The sequence below is a fragment of the Sarcophilus harrisii genome, chromosome 1 (genome assembly GCF_902635505.1).
Source record: "Sarcophilus harrisii chromosome 1, mSarHar1.11, whole genome shotgun sequence".
Taxonomy (NCBI): Eukaryota; Metazoa; Chordata; class Mammalia; order Dasyuromorphia; family Dasyuridae; genus Sarcophilus; species Sarcophilus harrisii.
Genome location: NC_045426.1, coordinates 546,168,789 through 546,190,918, shown reverse-complemented (window position 1 = coordinate 546,190,918; position 22,130 = coordinate 546,168,789). Strand labels below are relative to the sequence as shown.

At 33.7% G+C, this 22,130-nt stretch overlaps 1 protein-coding gene across 4 annotated transcripts in view; it reads right to left on the bottom strand.

Moving 5' to 3' along the window:
- The window catches only part of DTNBP1 (dystrobrevin binding protein 1), a 159,343-nt gene that overhangs the window by 99,327 nt on the left and 37,886 nt on the right, over positions 1-22,130 (bottom strand). The window lies entirely within an intron of this gene.

Sequence of the window (22,130 nt, the reverse complement as noted above, 5' to 3'; positions counted from 1 at the left end):
TAACACAAATGATAGTATAATTTAAGTTTCTTTGATGACCTGAAAGCACATCAGGATCTTGCAATATCTCAAAGATATTATAGTGCATATCAGTTATCATTGTACCAAAAATATGGCTGAATCCAGAGGATGTTAGAGGTCAATGAAAACTTAAGAGACTGTCTAAACCTGGGGACACAGGGTGGATCATTTAAATTTCTTAGATTAATTCACCCAGTATATAGTTAAGAAAAGAGCTGTTCACACAGGCTAAGGTCAAAAAATTAGTTAATTGCAAAGTAGTACTGGAATCTAGTTTGGAAAAGATCACTCACAATATTCAAAATAACTTTGCCACTTTATTTTAAGAATGTATCATTGTGTATTTAACATCTACTGGTCATCCTGCCATCTAGGGGAGGGGGTGGAGGGGTAAGAGGTGAAAAATTGGAACAAAAGGTTTGGCAATTGTTAATGCTATAAAGTTACCCATGCATATAACCTGTAAATAAAAGGCTATTAAATTTAAAAAAAAAAAAAAAAAAGAATGTATCATTGTGATCTTGTGATGAAGAGAGCCATCTACATTCAGAGAGAGGATTGTGGGAACTGAATGTGGATTACAACATAGCATTTTCATTCTTTTTGTTGTTGTTTGCTTGCATTTTGTTTTCTTTTTCATTTTTTTCCTTTCTGATCTGATTTTTCTTGTGCAGGAAGATAACTGTATAAATATGTGTGTGTGTGTGTGTGTGTGTATATATATATATATATATATATATATATATACACACATACATAATATATCGAATTTAATAAATATTTTAACATATTTAACATATATTGGATTACTTGCTATTTGGAGAGGGGGTGGGGTAAAGGAGGGGAAAATATGGAACTCAAGGCTTTGCAAGGGTCAATGTTGAAAAATTATCCATGCATATGTTTTGAAAATAAAAAGCTTCAATTAAAAAAAATGTATCATTTTAAGCACGTTATCTGGAGGATATAAAGTACTACAATATTGAAAAGTCTAGAAAAAAAATCTGCATTTGCCTTGAGAAATGTTCTGAGGGTAATATAACTATGGCAAAATGGCCATTTAATTGCTTCAAACAACATTGAAAAACAGGCAGTTATTCAACAGAAGCCAAATCTCAGGCTAATCCTTAATGAAAATGTCATGTTCAAAAACCAGTTGTTTAAAACCCCTTCTTGAATTATTAGACAATAATCAAGAAACCAAGAAAATTTTATTAGTAAGAAAATAATTTCATATTCTCTTTTGATATTCACTCAACTGACAACTTGCATAAAAGTGCTATTACAAACCATCATTTAATTCAATTTAACAAATACTTAGTAAGCACCTACTGTTTATAAAGCATTATGCTAGGGAGACTATAAAAATAAAAATGAAATGACTCCTTCCTTCAAGGACCTTATATTCTTCTGGGAGATACAACACATACACAATAAATCTAAGAAAGGAAAGATTAATAATAACTGTGGGGATTAGGAAGTGGCAGGACTCTGAGAGGTAGAGTTGGAGTACAATTATGCAAGAATAGCTTGAGAATTATTTCCAGATGTGTGTTCTTTATCTAGCTACCCCAGGAAATTCTCTTTTCTTCCTAAGTGCCTGGCTGACAACCTTCTTTTCATAATAATTTATACTCATCCAAGAGACTTCAACATACATACTGGTACTCCTTCTAAAATCCTAACTTTCTAGTCCTTCAACATATTCATTTCTCATGACTTATTCTTCTATTCCACTTCAGTTACACATAAAGTAGTCATGCTTTTGATCTTGCCATTAACGAGAAGCATTTCACTTCCAAGTTCATGAACTCTGAAATTCTTTTACTATATTATTCCAGTTTTGTCTATGCCTTATGTCTCCCAAGCTTGTTTTTTGCCCTTTATGACTTTCAATCCCTCCGTTTCTTGGTTTTTAACCCAAGCCATCACCTCTGCACTAGCTACAATCTCTTCCTTTTCCTAGCTTGATTCTTTGGTATACCACCAATTCAACATCACACTGTCCTGTGCCTATAAATCCTTGATTCTTCTGTCCAATCACTGATCCCCATCCTTGGATTACTCTTTTTGTCTTCTTTGCTTCTACATGTTACTGAATGTAGCTGGAGAAAGCCACCAAACTCTGCTGACAAGATACAATGCAAGTATATGTTATATAATCCCAGCCGGGCCCTTCAGTGAAGCAAAACCAATTTTTTTATACCTCCCAAATCAATTTGCTATTCCATTTACCATAATAGCTACTCCTAACTTTGTCATCCTTCCTCAAGTCTCCTAAAGACCCTCCTTTGCTCAAGATCTCATGAAGCTTAGGACCTTGCCTCAACACTTCACTAAAAAAAGTAAGGCTATTTGCCAAGATTTCTTTCTTTTCCCTTATTCCTTATCTCATGTCACTCAGATGTCTTTCCTGTCTCACACAACAAGGTGACCCTTCTCATAGCCAAGGTATGCACAAAGTTCCTTTTGCAGTCCATTTTTAATAGTAGGCTGTCGTCTTATTTATTCCCATACTCTCACTAATATTTAATCTTTTCCTCTGCCTGACTCTGTTAACCTACAAAACATCTCCTTGTTTCACTCATTGTTAAAAAATTCTCTCTGATCTAACCATCTTCACTACCTGTTATTCAATATCTCTGCCCCTTTCAAGCTGTCTAAATTCCTTGAGAAAGCCATTCTGAAATCAGTAGATTCTCATTCTATCCTCCCTGATCTGTCTTGTGACTTTATCATTTACCTGAAACTACTCTCCCCTAAGTTACCAATGATCCAATGGACAAATCTAATGGTCTTTTCCCCCTCAATTGTCAGGATTCCTCACTCTTTTTTGCTTCATCTTTGGACAGATCATGCCCACTAACCACAAGTGTCCTCCCAAGGTTTTATCCTAAAGCCTCTTCTTTCTCTACACTATCTTGCTTAGTCATTTCCTCAACTTTTATGGATTCGAGCATTCTCTTTATGCAGATAATTCCCAAGTCGATTAATTCAATTTTACCTCTGTTCTAAATTCTAATCTTGCATTTCCATAATTGCTCTTCATCATCTTCAGTTGCATGGACTCTAGGTATCTAGAGCCCAATATGTCCAAAAAGAAATTTATTTATTCCCTCAAATCCTCTGCTCTTCCAAACTTCCCTAATTGTTGAGGACCAATTACTCAGATTTTTTTTTTTTTTTACAGATATGCACAGAAGATAGAAATACTATCAGATAACATGATAAAATTAAGAGTGTGACCCAATCCTATAAAAGTTGTGTCAGGAGTATTAAAGGTCAGAATGAGATATGACTGTCCAAGGAAAGTAAGAAAAAAAAAATGTGGCTTTCAAGATTAATTGGCCATACTGGGGGGGAAAGGAGAGTGAACAAAGGAAAGGATTGCTGCTAGGGATGAATGGAATAACTGCTCAATTCTCATTTTACTTCTGCTGTTCTTGGCCAAGGAGCTGACCTTTGTATTGGAAATGGCAGAATAGACATCCATGATAACTGTTTGTTGTTCTGCTGAATTCAAATTACTTGGCCAAAATGAATTATAACTTTGTGGATAAAGATAATGTGATACCTACAATATAAGAAAAGTTCTGAAGAACAGAAGAAATACAGCATAATTGTAGAAAAGCAAATGTAATTCCAGTTTTCAAAAAAAAGAGAAAACACAATCAGCCAGATATAAACCAATGAGCCATAAAGCTGATGTTTATTAAGTGGATCAAATTAATAGACCCAGGTGAATTATATCCCAGTGTACTGAAAAAAAACTGGAAAAGTAATAAGAACAGCATTCTAATGACACATTTTTTTAGTTTCAGCTTCCCTAATACAGATGCCATCCTTACATGTAATCTGATTGTCTAGATTCTCTTACATACGCCCTTGGTTGAAAAGCATTCAGTAATCCCTCACAGATAAGGATACTACAACTACTAAGTATCTGAAGCATGATAAGAACCTGAGACTTGTTGAGTCTAAGTCTAGTATCTGCTTTGCTGCCTTCTAGCTTCCTGACTGGATCGAATAGTCATCAATGATTTGATGAAAATTGGTCTAGATCTTCTCATCCTTGCCATTTCCTCAGACCATCTTATATCTCTTCTATATTTTCCTCTACTTTCATACTTCCCATTTCTCAATTTCTTGCAAATCTCTCTTCTTACTCTTCCCAATCAAAATGACTCCTGCCAAGATTACCAGCTATGTTTTTCAAAACAAATTTTAATTGTTAGCTCTTGTTTTTATAACATTTATATTCCTAAATGCATTCTTCCTTTTTCTTATCCCAGAAAAATCATCTTTCCTAACAAGGAATAAAAAGAAAGGGAAAACTAAAACTAACCAAAACAACAAAAAAGATATGTAGCAAGATGTACTGGATAAATCATTGGCTATCTATGGAAAAAGGCCCTCCTCAGACACTTAATTGATCTGACCCTAGAGCCAGACAAGCCACTTAATTTCAATGAGCCTGAGGTTCAACATCTGTTAGATTAAAATTAAACAAGAAGATCTTTATAGCCTTTTTCAGCTCTAATCTATGATCCTATAAATTATGATCTTTCCAATTCTGCAAAGAAAAACAGGGAAAGGTATCTTTCACAACTTTCACAGTATTCAGTTTCAGTTTTTACAATGTTGTATTTGTTAAGTATATCATACTAATGATTTCTTAATTACTAAATTCAATAGCTTTTAAGTCTTCACTCTTCTTGAGAGTTGTGTAGTATTTGACATAGCTAACTATATCTTTTTTTCTCCCTGGATAATACCTTTTTTTCCCTGGATTTTTGTGATACTGCTCTCTTTGGATTCTCTTTATACTTATATAATTATTTAATTTCCTTTACTGGATCATCATCCATGTCCTGTCCCATGTGAGAGGATGTCTCCCAATGTTTCTCTATTAAAACCCTAAAATAATTTTCAGATATATTCTATAGAACTGTAACTCCTTTATCTTTGTGAAACTGAAATTGTGAACATCAGTATGAGACATGATTTCCTACTGAATTTCATCTTATTACATATGACCCAATGTTCTGGCCTGATAAGATCTTTTTGGGCCCTGACTTTGGTAACATCTAGAATGTTACCTATCCCTTCAATTCTGTGCCATCTGCAAATCTAAAGAGTGGATGCCTTCTACCTAGTCACTGACTAAAAATGTTAAATAGTAAAAAGTAAAGCACAGATCTCTTTGTTACTCCACTGAATACCTCTCTTCAGGTAAGGGCCAAATCGTTAATGGCCACCTCTAAGTTAGGCCATTCAATCGGTTTCAATTTCATATAACTGTATTACCATCTAACCTACCTTTCTTTTTCTTCTTCACAAGAACTGTATGATACTTAAATGTTTTAATTTTAAGTGAATCACATATAAATTTAGCTAATGATAAACTATTTGAATACTAACCTGAATAAATAAAATCACATGAAACATCTTGAATATCATAGTATTCAAGACCATAAGAGGGATAAAGCAAAAACACACTGAGTACATACACAGAAAGCTTCCCCAGAAATTAAAGCCTGAACATCATCTTTGGTACTAATCATCAGGGCCACTGAAAATTTAGCCTGACACTCTAAAAATAATAACATTGATAATGACAATAATAAGGATGATGGTAAAAGACTTGATATCTGTGAGTTCCCAAGATAGAAATTTAATTATTTTTAGCCCTTAAAGTAATGGGGTTAGCTTGACTTTAAATGTGACAAAGAATTAATTTTCAAAAATTCTGTGAACTCCGAGAAAACTATGAATAAAAAAGAAGTTAAGTAGGCGTGAGTCACAGGAGGATTTCATGAGCTATAAAAACCTAAAATCCGGACAGGAGATGATCAGAGAATGAAAAAAAGTGCAACAGTCACTTTCTTCCATAACAGATGTGATTCCTAATGACATCTCAAATTCTTTTAAGTCACTGGACTACCTCAACAGCTACAAAGTACAACAGACTCCTAGGTTATTACACACACACATACACATACACACACACCTCTCCCCAGACACATGAAGTTTTAAACTAATTGCAAGTAAAATAATAAAAGGTAATACTGAGTTCTATTTTGCTACTTTTTCATAGGAGCATAGATTTAAGAGTCGGAAGGGACCTTAGAAGTCATTTTATAAACAAGGAAACAGGTCCCAGGGAGACTGAGTTTGTCCATGGTCATGCAGGTAAAAGTGACAGAGCCAGGATAAAAATTCAGGCCTATTGACTCCAAAGCTTTCCACTCTTTTCAATGCTTGATGATATCTTGCTTCATTAAAAAAAAGTTATATCATGTACCTGAAAAAAGCACCTTAAATTAAGAGAATCCTAATTTTTGAAAACTTGTTACTCAAGTGCTTTTAGTCATTTGTTTCCTTCATTCTTTTTTCTTGGCAGATATTATGAAGCTTTAAAGCAATAGAAAGGCTCTATCCTGACTATGAAGTTAAGGAGGTGGGTTTAGGAAGAAAGACAATAAGCTCAGTATTGATTTACTGAGTTTAGGATAGCTACTGGACATCTAGTTCAAGATATCTGAAAAGCAACTGGAGATGAGAGATTAGAAGTTGAAGCAGTGGAGTGAAACATTCCTTGTTTCCCATTGCCACTTTCAGATTTCCCCCCTCTACACATCATTCAATACTCTTTCCTCTTTTGATATCCTTGCTAGTCTTAACTACTAGCCAATCAAAATTCTAGTACTCACTGTTTACACACACACAAGTTGTTCCCCTTCCTTCCTCAACTCCTACCTTCATACTAGAGGACTTAAAACATACATACTAGTTCTTCCTCAAACACTTAACTATTCAATTCCTCAAACTACTCACTTACCATGAGCTGCTCTTCCACCCCACTTCAGCCACAGACAAAGATGGTCATACGTTTGATCTTGTCATTACTCACAAATGCACTACTTCCATGTTTAAGAATTCTGAAATCCTCTCACCTGACTATAATTGGTTCTCGTGTTCTCGTTCTCTCGTTCTCTCTCTCTCTCTCTCTCTCTCTCTCTCTCTCTCTCTCTTTTCCCTTATCAAACTTAACTCTTTTCACATTCACTTAACTTCTACCACTCATTTCTCTCCCAAGCATCTTCCCTGTACTAGTCACTCTCTTTTTTTTACCCATCTTGACCCCTACATTAATCAGTTCAATTCCACAGTACCCTACTCCTCTTCAGTCTCTGCCTTCTTATATTACCTCTTGCCAAGCTACAACTTTGTTACTCACTACTCACCACTTTTGCTTCTACACATATGCTGCTGAATCTGAATAGAAAACATCTTGTTATGGTTCTAAACTGCATCCTTACTTCCACAAGGCAATCTTTCTATATTTCTGCTATCTCAACATATCTCATAATCCACAGGAGCTTTTCTAAACCTTTTTTAATTCCTCCTCCAAGCTCCTACATGTTCTCTAGCTCTACCCTCTCAGCTGAAAACAAGAACCTTACCTCATATTTTACAGAAAAAATCGAAGACATTCATCATGAGCTCCTGTTTCTTCTTCCTCCTTCATCTCCTATTACTTAAGCACCTTCTGGCACTTTCTCCTTCTTTATGTCTCATATGATGAGGTGGCCTTGTTTTTTTTTATCAAAGCCAACTCCTCATTTACATAAATGATCTCATTCCATCCTTTCTCCTCAGTGAGACTAGTCCCTCTGCTATTCCTATTTTGTCACTTTCAATTTCTACCTCTTCTGCCTTTTTGACTAAATACCTTGAAAAGGCTGTCTAGAGAGATACCTCTACTTTTTGTCTTTTCACTTCCTTTAACTCCTTACAAACTGGCTTCAGACATCATGTCAAGTTCTCTCCAGAGTTACCAGTATTCTCTTGCCAAAATGACTTCTAAGTAGATTTTGACACTCTTGATTTCTCTCTTCTCCTTAGTATCTTTTCTCTGGGTTTTCAGGATACTATTCTTTACTTGTGACATATCAGATCATTCCTCTGTACCTTTTACTGGATCCTTATCCAAGTCATGCTTTCTGACCCTATTTGTCCCACAGGTTTCTGCCCTGGTTCTTCTCTTCTCCCTCTATTTTATTTCATCTGGTGATCTCATGAGCCTCCATGGATGTAATTACCATCTCTCTCTATACTGATGTTTCTCAGATCTACCTATGGTTTGAATAATGATATACATGGATCAGAATCACTGAGAATGTAGGATGATCAAGTGTGAGAATGTTCATTATTAAGTGGAAGACGCCACTTCCCTTTAGAGGAAGCTAAGACTTAGGGTAAATACAGGACAAGACAGAAAGCAAATGCTCAAATGGTAGAAACCTAATTTCTAACTCTTCTTTCCTATTCTTCTTTCCTCTGAGGCTCAGATTATTCAGGAAATGATACAGCAGGAGATGGCAGCCATGTTCTCCAAGTATTTTCTCCTCTTCCTCTTCCCTCACGTGAGAGGCACAACAGGAGGTGGAAGGCCTGAGGTGAAAGGGCAATGTTCCTTGTCACACTGGAGGCTTTCCACAATGGAAAATCAAGCTAGAAGTTAAAAGTGGAAGTTGACTTGTTCTGATGGAAAGAGAATTGAAGCTCAGGACTCAAGCAATTCCCCTGAGAGGATGAGCACAAAGCAGAAAAGGATTAGAGGAGGGTGTTGGCTCTTGCTTCTTTCCCCAGTGGACACAGTGCAGCAAAAGATGAAAGCTTCCCAGTTTTAGTCAGAGGAATTTGTTTTGTTCTTCCTGAGCTTTGTGTGGGCAAAAGAGTAAGTAAACAAGTATGGCTGACTTGCAGTGTGTGGAAGGGAGTAATGTATAAGACTCTTGAAAAGGTAGGAAGGAGGTCAGGAGATAAAAACATTTAAAATGCCTAAAAGAAGAGTTTATATTTGATCTTAAAAGAAGTAACAAACAACTGAAGTTTGAAAAATTGGGAAGATGGGGGTCAGACTTACACTTTAGGAAATCACTTTGAACACCGTACAGAAGATGAACAGAACATATATAAGCAAATAGCTTACTATTACTATTGATCTAAGTGGGCAATTTTGAGGGCATGGATTAAAGTGATGGCAGCCATGGTGATAAGGGGATAAGATTTAGAAATATGAACAACAAGAACTGGCAATTAATTGGCTATGTAGGTTTAATAAAGTGATATAAAACTGCATACCATTTGATTCAGCAATACCACTGCTAGGTCTATATCCCAAAGAAATAAAAAAAAAAAAAAAAAAAAAGAAGAAGAAGAAAGGACCTATTTGTATAAAAATATGTATAGGAACTCTGTGGTGGCTAAGAATTGAAAATCAAAGGGATGTTCATCAGTTGGAGAATGGCTAAAAAAGATGTGGCATATGATTGTAATGAGAATATTACTGTCCTATAAGAATAACAAGCAGAATGATTTCAGGAGCATTGTAAACAGTACCCAGAGAATATTATACACTGTAGTAGCAATACGTTTGATGAAGAACTCTAAATGATTTAGCTATTCTCAGCAATACAATGATACAAGAAAATCCCAAAGGATTAAGGATAAAGCATAATATCTTCCTCCAGGGAAAGAACAGATATTGTTTGAATACAAACTTAAGTATGCTAATTTTCATTTTCTTTTGTTCTTTTTCTTTTATTTGATTCTTCTTGTACAAAATGATTAATATGGAAACATTTTACATGATAGCATATGTATAACCTATATCTGATTGCTTACCATATCAAGGAGGAGAGAGGGCCGGGAGGAAGGGAAAAATAGAATTTGGGAATTGAAACTTAAAAAAAAATTTTTAAACATGTCATTGGGGGAAAAAGATATTTTTAATAAGCTGATTCATTTTAAATTTTGTGCAAAATTAAAAATTAATAGCACTATATAAAATCTATCTTATTTATTTGGGTTTCAAATATGTAGATCTAAAAGACTGTCTTTTTATTACTTTCTAAAAATCAGCACTTTAAATTCAAGGTTTATTATACTCTTGGAGTCAAGATATTTAAACAGCAGGAGGGAAAGAAGGGGAAAAAGAGATAGAGGGAAAAGGAGAGAGAAAGAAAGAGAGAAGGAGAAAAAGAAAAAGAGAAAGGAAGAGAGAGAGAACAGATATTAAAATAGAATATAAAATGGATAATAAAGTTAATAAATAAAATATCTGATTTTTAAATTTCTCTTAATTTTACTTGAGCAGATGGCAATTCCCATTTAAATTCTATTTCAATTCACATAATACAATGGTCATGAGACCAAAGTCATGAATTCAAAACTAGATTGGCAGTTTTCATAGAAATAAACTATAATATGCTTAAACTAGCTTTTAGAGAGGCATCAGTGGATAATAGAAGAACATTGGATTTTAAGTCAGAAGATATTTCAAAACTTAGCTTCTCTTGCAAAGATCTCACTTTCTTTTCCCATTTTTCTTCTAACTCTCTTCTAAGAGCCTTTTTGAATTCTTCCATGAGATTGTGAAATGGGGACCAACTCATAATTTTGGGGGATTCATATGGAGCTGACTTTCCTTTAGGATCTTCAAGGTGTGAGGTCTGGTCTTCTCTTTCATCATAAAAGTTATCTATGGTCAGAGTTCACTTTGCTTTTTTGCTCATTTTTCTAAGATTGAGATCTGCTCTTAAATCACCCCTTTGGTTTGCCCTGGGGCCGATGTTTCTGACTGATTTCCAGTGCTGTGTAATCTGGTCACCCATTCTTCCTGACTTCAGAGGCTCTCAATTTGCCTTTTATAATGACTTTTGGGTGTCTCACAGCAAATCTATTAAACCATCCATATGCAACCAGGACAGAGTAGCTTCAGAGCCTTGCCGAAGATACTGTGTGTGGATGCTGCAATGCTCTGGCTGCATGCTCTGGCTGCATGCTCTGGCTCCATGTCCCAGGCTCCCTGCACTGTGGTCTGGGCTCAGCAGCCTCTCCTCCTGCCCAATTGAAAGAGACCTTCTCTTAAGTTCTTCACAGTATCTTCTGGAATGTGTTGTACTCCAAATATTTGTGGATACTATCACACCAAAACCAGTTCAGGGCTTAATCTACTGTTGGTTTAAGAGAAGGTCGGAGGAGGTCAGATACTGTCGTATATGCTCTCCACCATCCTGGCTCCCCAAAACTTAGTTTCTCTACTTACAGATATATCTGTAAAATTTTATTTGTCACACTCCCTAGGCCTCAGTTTCCTTATCTGTTAAATGAATATGCTGGCCTAGATAACCTCTAAAGTGCCTTCCAGATCACATCTATGATTTTATTTCCATTATCAGTCATTCATATATTAGTCATCAGGGCATTAGTTTTTTATAGACCACTATTAAGGAACTGAGGTTAGATGACCCAATGATAATTGGTAGATATCATCTTCTAGCATGAAGAATATTTGAATTCAAAAATGCTAGGGATGATTAAGTCATATTATTTTTAAACACCAAAAATGGTTATTAATCATTTCTGAATATACTTTTAAGTACTTTAAAATAACAACCTGATAAATTGATATATTTATATTTAAATATTAATGAATTCTAAAAACCATTTTGTAAGAACTAATGAAATTTGGGCATATATTATTGAGAAAATGATGCAAATAGATAATAATCTTTAGTTTATCAGACAACTCACCAAAAACATATTGCACATCATTAGAAACAGAAAATATAGAATTTTAACCTTTAATGATATAGCTGCAATTAATAGTTGCTAATGTCCCTTCCCCTCTCAAAAAAATCACTATGTATTCACATAAATACATAAATACATCTATTTTATATTTATTTATCTTTGTTCATATCCCTCTCTTCATCTTATTTTGTGCCCCCTAAAATGCAAAATCCTTGAAGGAAGGATTATTTTGTTTTTAGGCAAATAGAGAGCACTGTGAATTACAGTTCTGAAAATTTTCTTGAATGGTTTATTTCTTGTCTAGACCAAATATTTCATTGAAGTTGGGAATTCTTGGTGAAAAAACCTCTTATTTCCAATGTACATAGTCAACTTTTGTCAGATAGTACAGTGGATGGAGAATCTGATATTTAGGAAGACCTGATTTTAAATGGGCATTATGGGCAGATACTGTGGGAAAATCACTAAGCCTTGTTCAGTCTCAATTTCCTCATCTGTAGAATGGCGATAATAAGAACACTTACTTTAAAGGATTAGTGTGAAGACCAAAAGACATGAAAGATTGAAAGCATTTTGCAAATCTAGAAGTACTATATAAATGCTAGCTATTATTAATTTTTTAATATTCAAAAAGACAGTCTTAATAGTCTGAATAAATACTTGCAGACAGACTGAAGGAGGATGCTACAGATTTTTATAAAATTAAAATCAGATTTTCCCCCCTCTGTTTGTATTTCAATAGTACTCAGTGAAAAAATAAGTATTATAATGGGCATTACAATAAATAAGTACAGAAATGAAAGTCCTGAGAATTTCCCTGACAAAATTTCTTCATTTACTATCAAAAAAATTTTAAATATAAAATTTAAAGATGAACAAACATAAACTTGGTAACAAATTTATAATCAGTGTACACAGAACAGCAATAAGCATACATATGTACCAATACACTGTTATAAGAAGAATAACCCCCATCCTATTGCTTATAATAATAACAGGATGTCATATTTAGGTGATCAATAGAAAAGAGAAGTAGAATCTAATTGTGAAAATACATTAGGGAATGCTTGACAGCTGTGATGAAACAACTTTACAAATCTCCAAGAGAATTTCCCAAAGGAGCAATGATTTCATTTGGAATTTTTCTTTATGCCATTTTTCAGGTACATATTATTTGCAGTATTGCCACTGATATGAATTTAACTAGCACACCAAATTTAATTATAAAGAATATTATTTTTACATTCATTTAGTAATAATTCAGATTAATGAAACAAAGATTTGGCTTCAGGCAGATGGAAAAGAGATGAGATATAATTCTTTTGTATTGTGTTTTAGGGCACTGACAACTATCAATAAACCAGATTCTCTAAACACTTAAGCTACTCCCACGTGATGATATGGAAACTTAATGGGAGCATTAGGTCTTAAAATCTATCCTGGTACTAATTAGTTAGCTGTAGAAAGAGTACATTAAGTGCTATCTTAGGTTAATTTATCTACTAAAGAATCTAACTCACCAGCAGGGAATAGCATGGGCAGGAGAATCTCATTCATTAGGCACAATTAACTATGTAATCATCCTGTGATATAGCCAAATAAAAATTTATAGAACTGTTAGAGGTGGAATTAGAACTCAAAACTTCCTTTTTTCTCCTTATCATTCCAACTGCACTAAAAAAAAAAAAAAAAAAAAAAAATCATAAATGCTGGGCCATAGGAGACTATATTTCCTACAGTAAATCAGTCTTTTGAAATTGTTTATATAAAAGAAGAACTGGAGAAAATTTGGACTAATTCTAGGGGTTATGTTTAAGCATAATAGAGTCATGGAATAAGATTACCCTCTAGTGGCAATTTAAGAAGATACAACTGAATTTGGTAAGATTTCTGAATCTTACCAAATTTTTCCACAGTCTATCTTTAGGTCATTTTAACAAAGAAGAAAATGTTTCAAAGGATCATGGACTTAAGAGTTGGATTATAGATTTACCAAAGACCATTTAGTTCGATCCCCTCATTTTAAAGATGAAGAAACTATGACAAAGAAAAGTTAAGTGACTTACACAGGGTCATACAGGTGTTACTTGTCAGATGTGGAATTAAATCTAGGAATCCAGAAACTGAGGCTTTTTTCCCATGGCGAGAAAAAAAAATTTTTTTTTTTTTTAACAACTAGATCATGCCGGCTCTTAGTAAATGTAGAATTATGAGACTGTATTAAACATTAGGTCTTGAATTAGGTAGGACTTTTCTCCCCAAGGCTTTTTTTTCTAAATCTCAAATAAAACATGCTTTTAAAAGTGAAAAATCACCACACTACCACTGAGCTCCACCCCCCTATACATTTGGATCCCCTTTCTTCTGGACTCCCAAGTGAATTTGCTTCAACAGTAAATCTTTCTTCTTCAGTACCCTCAGATTTTTGTTCTCAGTGGATTCATCCTCTGCCTCCAAAATTAACTAGGAATCTTGAAAGAACCTTTGCTTGACCTGTTACTTTTGCCATCTTTATTCTCACACCTCTCTGATTTATCCTTCCTGGTTATATCATTACTGACTCCTCTTCCTTCAGACTTCTTCCTCTCTCCCTAAACCCTCTCACAGTAGCTGATTGTTTGATTTTTCTTTTCTTTATAGTTATTATCCATATAGCTTCAACCATCAGATTTTCTTGAATCCAGCCCTCACACCTGTGCTTGAGTCTTCTACAGTCTCTCACTTAAACCTAATCTTCACCAGAATTCAATTCCTGACTCTCAACTTTTTAATATAACAAACTCTCTTCCACTCTCATGACTTCAATTATTAGCTCTAAACAGAAGACTCTAAAATCTCTAACTATAACCTCTAGCTTTTCAGTTTCCCTGGGATGTAAAGGGCCCTGCACTCTGGAAATAAAATATTATTATATAAATTATGTAAAAATATATTATAAAATTCATGGCCCCAGTTGAGCTCAGAAGCAGACTATGTAATTAAGAAGAGACTGGGAAGAAAGAGGTGTACCACTAATTGAAGACAGTTTCTGTCTGTGTCTGAGAAGACTACTTTTCAACAAATTTAGCTACAAAAGAAAGAAGGGATATGGGATAAGAGCTGGCAAGAATGGATCAAGGAAGGGCTTTCTGAGGGTGCGGGAGACAGGAACATGTTTATACATGGTAGGGAAGCAGCCACTAAACAAGAAAAGAGTGGAGATAACAGAAGAGGCAATTGTGGAAACATACAGTCAGAATATAAAAAATACTAAATAATATTAATATTTAAAGATGTTCTTAAAATGTTCTTAATTTTCATGTCATAAATCTTAAATGTACCTAAAATTCAGCAACTATGTTTTAGTACATATTTCAGGTCAAAAAAATCAAAATTGGACTATCCATGTTGTCCACACTGTAAGTTTTTGACTATGCCTGATTGCTAGCATAGCTTCAACAACTGAATCACATTTATCTTATAAAGCAATATATTATAATATAGTATAAGGTTCTTGCCCACAGGTCATTGTGCATATAAATGTATTTATGTTATTATTAAATTTATTGTCTACAACAATATATTAGGTTACAATATATTGCGTTTTCAAATGACTCATGATAGTTAACAATAAGCAATAAATTCATGAGCATGTAAGCAACTGAGGAAAATGAAGAACAAGCACAAGAAGTTAGGTCAACATGGAATTTTCTGACACTCTTCACCATATGGAAACCATGGCTATGGGATTTGGAAGTATCTTCTTTAAGAAAACTGGCTGGCTTAAATTTAGATGTGTTGGGATGTTCCTATATCTTATTCAAATAAGAAAACATTCATTTGATTGTGTAGAGGTCATTCACAATTACTTTTGTTTTATTCTGTATATTTCATGTTTTTGTTTTATTCTGTATATTTCATTTTTATCTTAAAATTTTTTGTGCTATAATGAGCAATTAAAAACCCCATTTGTTTGGATTTAAGAGCAATACTGCCTAGTTTATAAATCCCAGGAAAACAATTTATACCATGATGGTTCTCTTTACTCTTGTACTGCACATACCACAAATATCCATAGTTTTAGTTTCAGAAAGTTTTATCAATACCATTCCCATACCATTCCAAGCATAGGGAACATCCAACAAGAATTCCTGGATGGATAAATGGGATATCTAGTTTGAGGAACAGCAATGAGACTTGTGCCACTGGATTGAAGAAGTCTTGTGGGAAGTCTTACAAAATAAGACTGAAAGGGTAAAGGAGAGTGAGTGGGTAACGAAGGACTCTGAATTACCAATAGTGAATGTTATATTTGATCCAAGAGGTGATAGGGAGCCTATCATAAGTTCCAATTATCTCCAGACTTATAGAAATAACTATCAAGAGTTCATGTTCCCTTTTAATTTTGGGTAGAACAGAGGGAGACTGCATAGAATGAACAGACATGAATGGATTATGATCAGTATCACACATCTCATTACATACTTTCCTCCCAAAACTCAGCATAACCTTTTTGAATAATACTATTACTATTCAGATTGCCACAATCCTTCCCATCATCCAGGTGCACAACCTCTGTGTAGCCTCTGACTCCTGACTCACTCTACATATTCAAGCAGTTGCCAAATCTTGTCATTTCTATCTCCACAATTCCTGCATGTTTTCTTCCTTTCACTATCACTAGCCATCACACTACTTCAGTCCCTTATCAATTCTTACCTGTACTTCCTAATTGGTCTTCCTGCCTCAAATGTCTCCCCATTCTAACCCTTCCTATTCACAGCTGCTCCAGTGATGTTCATAAAGTGTTAGCCTTAAAATAAATAAAGTGTCAGTCTTTCCACATCATCCTCTTCACTCTGTTGGCTCCTCTTTACTCAAAATACTACAATGGCTCCAGGATTTAATTAACTTTATGATCAAATATAAACTTCTCTGATATTTAAAGTCAATCACAAGCCTGTGTACTTTTCCAGTGTACTTTTCTAGTTTTAATGTCCTATAGACATCTTAAACTCGATATGCCCAAAACTAATCTCATCATCTTTTTCCAAACCCTCTCCTACTTCTTCCTAATTTCCCTTATTTTCCTCCAGGCTTCTCTGGTTTCTTAAGTCTCAGCTAGTCTCACCTTCTGCAGGAAGACTTTCCCAGTCCTTCTTAATCTTAATATCTTCTCTCTGGGACTATTCCTAGTTTATACTGTATATTTTGTTTGTACTGATTTTCTTTCAAGTTGAGACCTATATTAGATTGTGAGCTCCTTGAGAGTAAAGATCAGGTTGTTTTTGATTCTTTTTTGTTGCTATAGTTGTTTTTACTTTCTTCATATGCCCCAAACTTAGCAATATGTCTGGCACATAGTAGGTAATTAATAATTGTTTATTGAGTAATTACCCCCTTCCTACTCTTCACAGTACAGCTAGCTAAACTGACCTTCTTGTTGTTCATCCTCATTCAAAAATACTACTAAAATATCCAGAGGAATAGGAAATTAAAGTGGGATATTATCCACTAAGCAACATGACATAAAGGAAGAGAAATAGACTTTTGCTTATTTTTCATTGCACAGAAAAGACAGCTACACACAAAGAAATATTTTTCCTGCTAAAGATGTACATTCAAACAATGTTATTACTGATTATTTAACTGTTATATTGAGTATTAAAAAAGTATCTTAAAAAAAAAGAAATGCACTTGCTAGGCTATCTACATTGATTAATTTAACTGAATAATTGATAACAGATAATTATCACTTATAAATCCACCCTAATCTCCAGAAAATGCACAGGGATATATACATATTTGTAGATGAGCCATTTCCCCTCATAGATTACAAATATCATGAATAAAGATTTTCTTTCTTTTTTTTTTTTTTAATTCCCCTTTTGAGTCTAGCAAGGGGTCTGGCAAAAAGTTAGATTTTTTTAAAAAAATTGCTGAATTCCCAAATAAATAATGCTCAGAGGTAAGATCCTTGACAACAGAGATCATATCTTATATTTTTTGCCAATTTCCCATAATGCCTACCAAAGTTTTAAATGTATAGGTTAAGTATTCAGTAAATACTTCTTGATTTACTTCCATTTAAATAATGATTTCATCCTTTCTTGGGTAGAATTTGGGATATCTATGCCTGTTTTTATGGTCCAACAACATGTTAGAGAATTTCTCATAAGTCCTTTAAAATTAGAATTTTGTTGACTATTGAATTTTAAAGCTACAAAGCACCTCAGAGACCTAATTCAACAGAATGAAAAAAGCAATTGGAGGTAAGCATTAGTTTCCTATACTAATAAAATGTGAAATTGCTCACTGTCAAGAGAAGACTCTACAGGAACAAAATGAAATATAATTTTTTAAAAAAGTTTTATCATTTGGAATTCTGCAGGAATAGGCATGGTAAAAACAAACAAACAAACAAAAAAAAAACCCTCAGTTAAAGGAGAATTCTTTTTGTCCCATGTGGTTTTCTTCATCTCTCCTTGATAAGATTTATAAATAAATGAAATGCATTACCTTGAACTATGACTGTTAAAAGAAAAAGAAATAGAACTTTCATTTTTTTTCTCTTTTTAGCTAAAGTTAATAACAATTCCCCAAGAATAATCCAAACTTTCCTATGGCTTCCTCTTGGACTTGGAGGGTTAGATAGTCTTAATACTGCTTCTGTTTTAGGAAATTGATATTGCAGGTAACTAGACAGAAGATCTGTATTGGACCAGACAAGCTTCAAGATCAGGCTACCTAAATTCATTGCCATTTCCACTGCAACCAGAATTTAGGAGATACTTTCTTCCAGAATACAGAATTTTACTCATATTTCTTGTCCAGAATCTTCTTCAAAAGTAAGGCAATTCATGGTAGGATAGACATCTCAATAATCGTGACTTTACAAAAAGAATGAGGACTGATCAGGAATGCAATTATTGGTACAGGATGCAGATAGGTAGATTTCTGTTCTGTCCATCTTAGAAGTTTAAATTTCACTTTAGTTTGGATTCTACTTTCTAGACACCCTAATTAATAAGAATAGGTGCTTCAGATTCCCTGTTTATTATCTCGTGGCCTTTTAAAAAATGCAAAACAAAAATACAGTAACACTAAAGAAGAGGAAAATCGGGAGAAACTCCATAAAAGAAGTAACATAAAAGATGAGCTTTTTGACATAAATTTATATTGCATTGTACTGGATTGCATTTAAGGGTTTTAGTTTCTATTCTTTTTTTTTTTTTTTTTACATGGCATTCATTTTACAGGGGCATTTAGGTGGTACAGTATATACAGCACTGGACCTGGAGTCAAGAAAGATCTGAGTTCAGATCCAGATCTGTTACTCTGGGCAAGTCACTTGATCCCTATTTGCCTTAATAACTCATCTCTATGTATATTGGAGATACACTGCAGAAGAAAATCGTAAAACATTTCTGTGTCCTTGTCAAAAAACAAAAAAAAAAACCCATCGACAAAATAGAATTAGACACAGCAAAAAATTATTTTTCACTACTATAGACACACTATCTAAATACTCCTTTAGAAGAAAGACTTTTTCATTCTTTTTAAATGTTACAACTTTAAAATGCTTGAAAGGGGAATCAATAAATTGTATACAAAAGTTGTAGGAACATCAATAAAGACTTTGTCTGACTTTCATTATAATCAACATTAGCAATTATCTGATCCAAGCATGTGGTTTAATATAGTCAGGATCACACTAGAATAACACATGATGGTGGGAAATACCATAGACTTAAGTATTAAATCACAGCTATGTCACTAATGAAACGTGGGTCAGAATTTCCCCATCTATAAAAGCATACTTGACATTTCTTCCAATGTTAAAATGGTTGTATAAAATATTATGATTCTGAGATGGTATAAATTCCATGATTCTGGGATGATATAAAATTTTTATATATTACAAGAGAAAGAAAGATGGTACTATGATAATTTACTTGAGAATCATTATTAGCAATCAAGAACAACTGAAATAAAATGTCAGGCTCAACTATCACAAACACATGAACATAAGTATTTTGTCAATCACCAGAGGCCAAAAGATCACTAACAAAAAGGGTAACAGTCGAACCCTGAAACACCTCATATTCCATTGTTCACTCCATCTCATTTCCCATCTGGAAATTTCCCTGGACCTCATCAATGCTCTCCACCCTACCAGGTCACATCAACCATGGAACTCACATCTCCTCAGTAACCCCTGCCCTGCTTCTGATTGGAGAGAGGGAAGAGTAAACAATAGTGAGCTCCTCCCAGAGCTTCTATTTAAGGAGGGCACACAGAGTAGCCATTTCATCATTTCTCACTGGCATTCCCCTGGAACTCATCATGCTCCCAGACAGTTACCCTTCTTTTTTCCTCCCCTTGCTTTTCTGTTTCTTTTTATGTGTTTTCTTCCTCTATTATATTTTGAATAAGTTGAGGGTAAGGAGCTGCCTTTTGCCTTTCTTGTATGGTACCTAACACATAGTGCTTAATAACAATTAATGACGCTGCTTTTTCTGTGATGTGCATGCATCCTATTTAGGCAGTACTAAACATATAAGTCACATAACTCATGCTCAACTAGCTTTCATGGCTTTGGTAGTGGGGAATGGGGCACAGTAGATAGAATGCTGACCTTGAAGTTAGGAAGAGATGAATTCAAGTCTTACCAGTGACATATTCTACTAGACGTGTGACAATGGGCATGTCACAATCTGAGTTTCTTATTTAAATCTCTAGAGCATAAATTACAGAGTAGTTGTTGACATGAATGTATTTTTCTACACTAAGATTTTCTCAAACCAATGAAATAATAAGTCCTGCATCTGCAAAAGTTTTTAAATGTTTAAGTGATTCTATACAAAAAAAATAAAATAGTAGTAACAACAGCTAACATTTATATAGTATCACCATGCACTATAGTAAGCTCTTTACAAATATTATCTTTTTTGATTCTTACAACAACACTGGTATATAGGTGCTATTACTATCCCTATTTTACAGATGTAGAGACTAAGGCAAATAGAGATTAAATGACTTGGTCAAGATCACACAGCTAAGAAGAGTTTACAGTCATATTTGAACTCACATCTTCCAAACCCAGTGCTTTAACCCAGCTTCTTCTAAAAGCACACATTAATAAATAATACTTGCTTTTTAACCTAATGTTTAGCCAATTTTATAAGCTTGTCAATTAAGAATTTAATAATATAATTAATTAAAAAAACTTTTTATATATTAAAATTATTCTTTAAAATGTTGAGGGATTCTTTTGATGGATATTTCCTTAGTTTTAAGTTCTATAAGCTTTAATTAAGCATAATTATAATTTAAACAAATCAATGACTTTTATTTTTTTTTGTATTTTAGATAGACCCCACATTAAATATACACACATACATGTGTATATAATATGATTGTCCATGTGTATGTGTATATATGCATATGTTGTATACACACATATGTAAACATATATAAAATCAGCATAGCTAGACTGCTAATTTTGAAATTCTATTCCTTGAATAGTCAGAAAACTAGTCACATCTTTCATCAAAATCAGATCAGAAGAGCCACATGGCTAAAACCCTATCAAAATTCCAGAATATTAATCTCTTATAAATACTCTAATATTTAATAGGAATACAGCAGAAAAGATTTGGTAAGCTAGACTGAAAGGAATCCCCATTTTGAAGGCATGAGTATGACTTCTTACTACTAAAAGATCAGCATTTCCCCCCACCCCAAAAAAAGAGAAAACAAAAACTAAATATAAAAATGCTTTATTTTCTTCCAATTGTTACTATTTTTTTTGCTTGATGAACTTAAAGTCTGATTTAACTATTTCAATGAGGTTAACTTATAAGATTAAATTTTAATTTGATACAAGAATCAAATAGCAAATATATCAATTAGAACAGGAAATCATGAATAATGTAGTACTTTAATGGTAAACTTCTATGACAGCCAAAACAATATCAATATATTTACAAAAACATGTGTTCTTCATAAACCATACACCTCCATTTGATTAAAGTAAAACCTTCCATTTGAGTATATCCTTCCAAAAAATTTAAGATAGCCAAGATTTTCCAATTTTTCAAAACATTTCCCTATTAGCTTTTTCTAGGTTAAATTACGTTTTTCAAGGTACTTATTTTTACTTGCCACAGATAAATGAAATGTAATTCTTTACCAGCATGTATAAAATAATATTCAAATAATATTAATAGGTAATTTTAATAACCCAAAGGGGTAATAACTTAATGCCAAAGAGTAAACTCAAATTAGTAGTATTGATAAATATTAGTCTAGATCAAAGGGATATTAAGGCTTTTTTTTAAGGAAATGCCAATCAAAGACTAGAAAAAATAACATTAGCATTTTTTAAGGCAGAAGTGACATAATGTGATCATAATAGTATTTGAGAGTCAACATGGTCTAATGGATAAAACATTGGAATTAAGAGCACTGGCATACCTAGAAATTTTGCCTCAAACATTTACTGGCATTTTGATCTAGAGAAG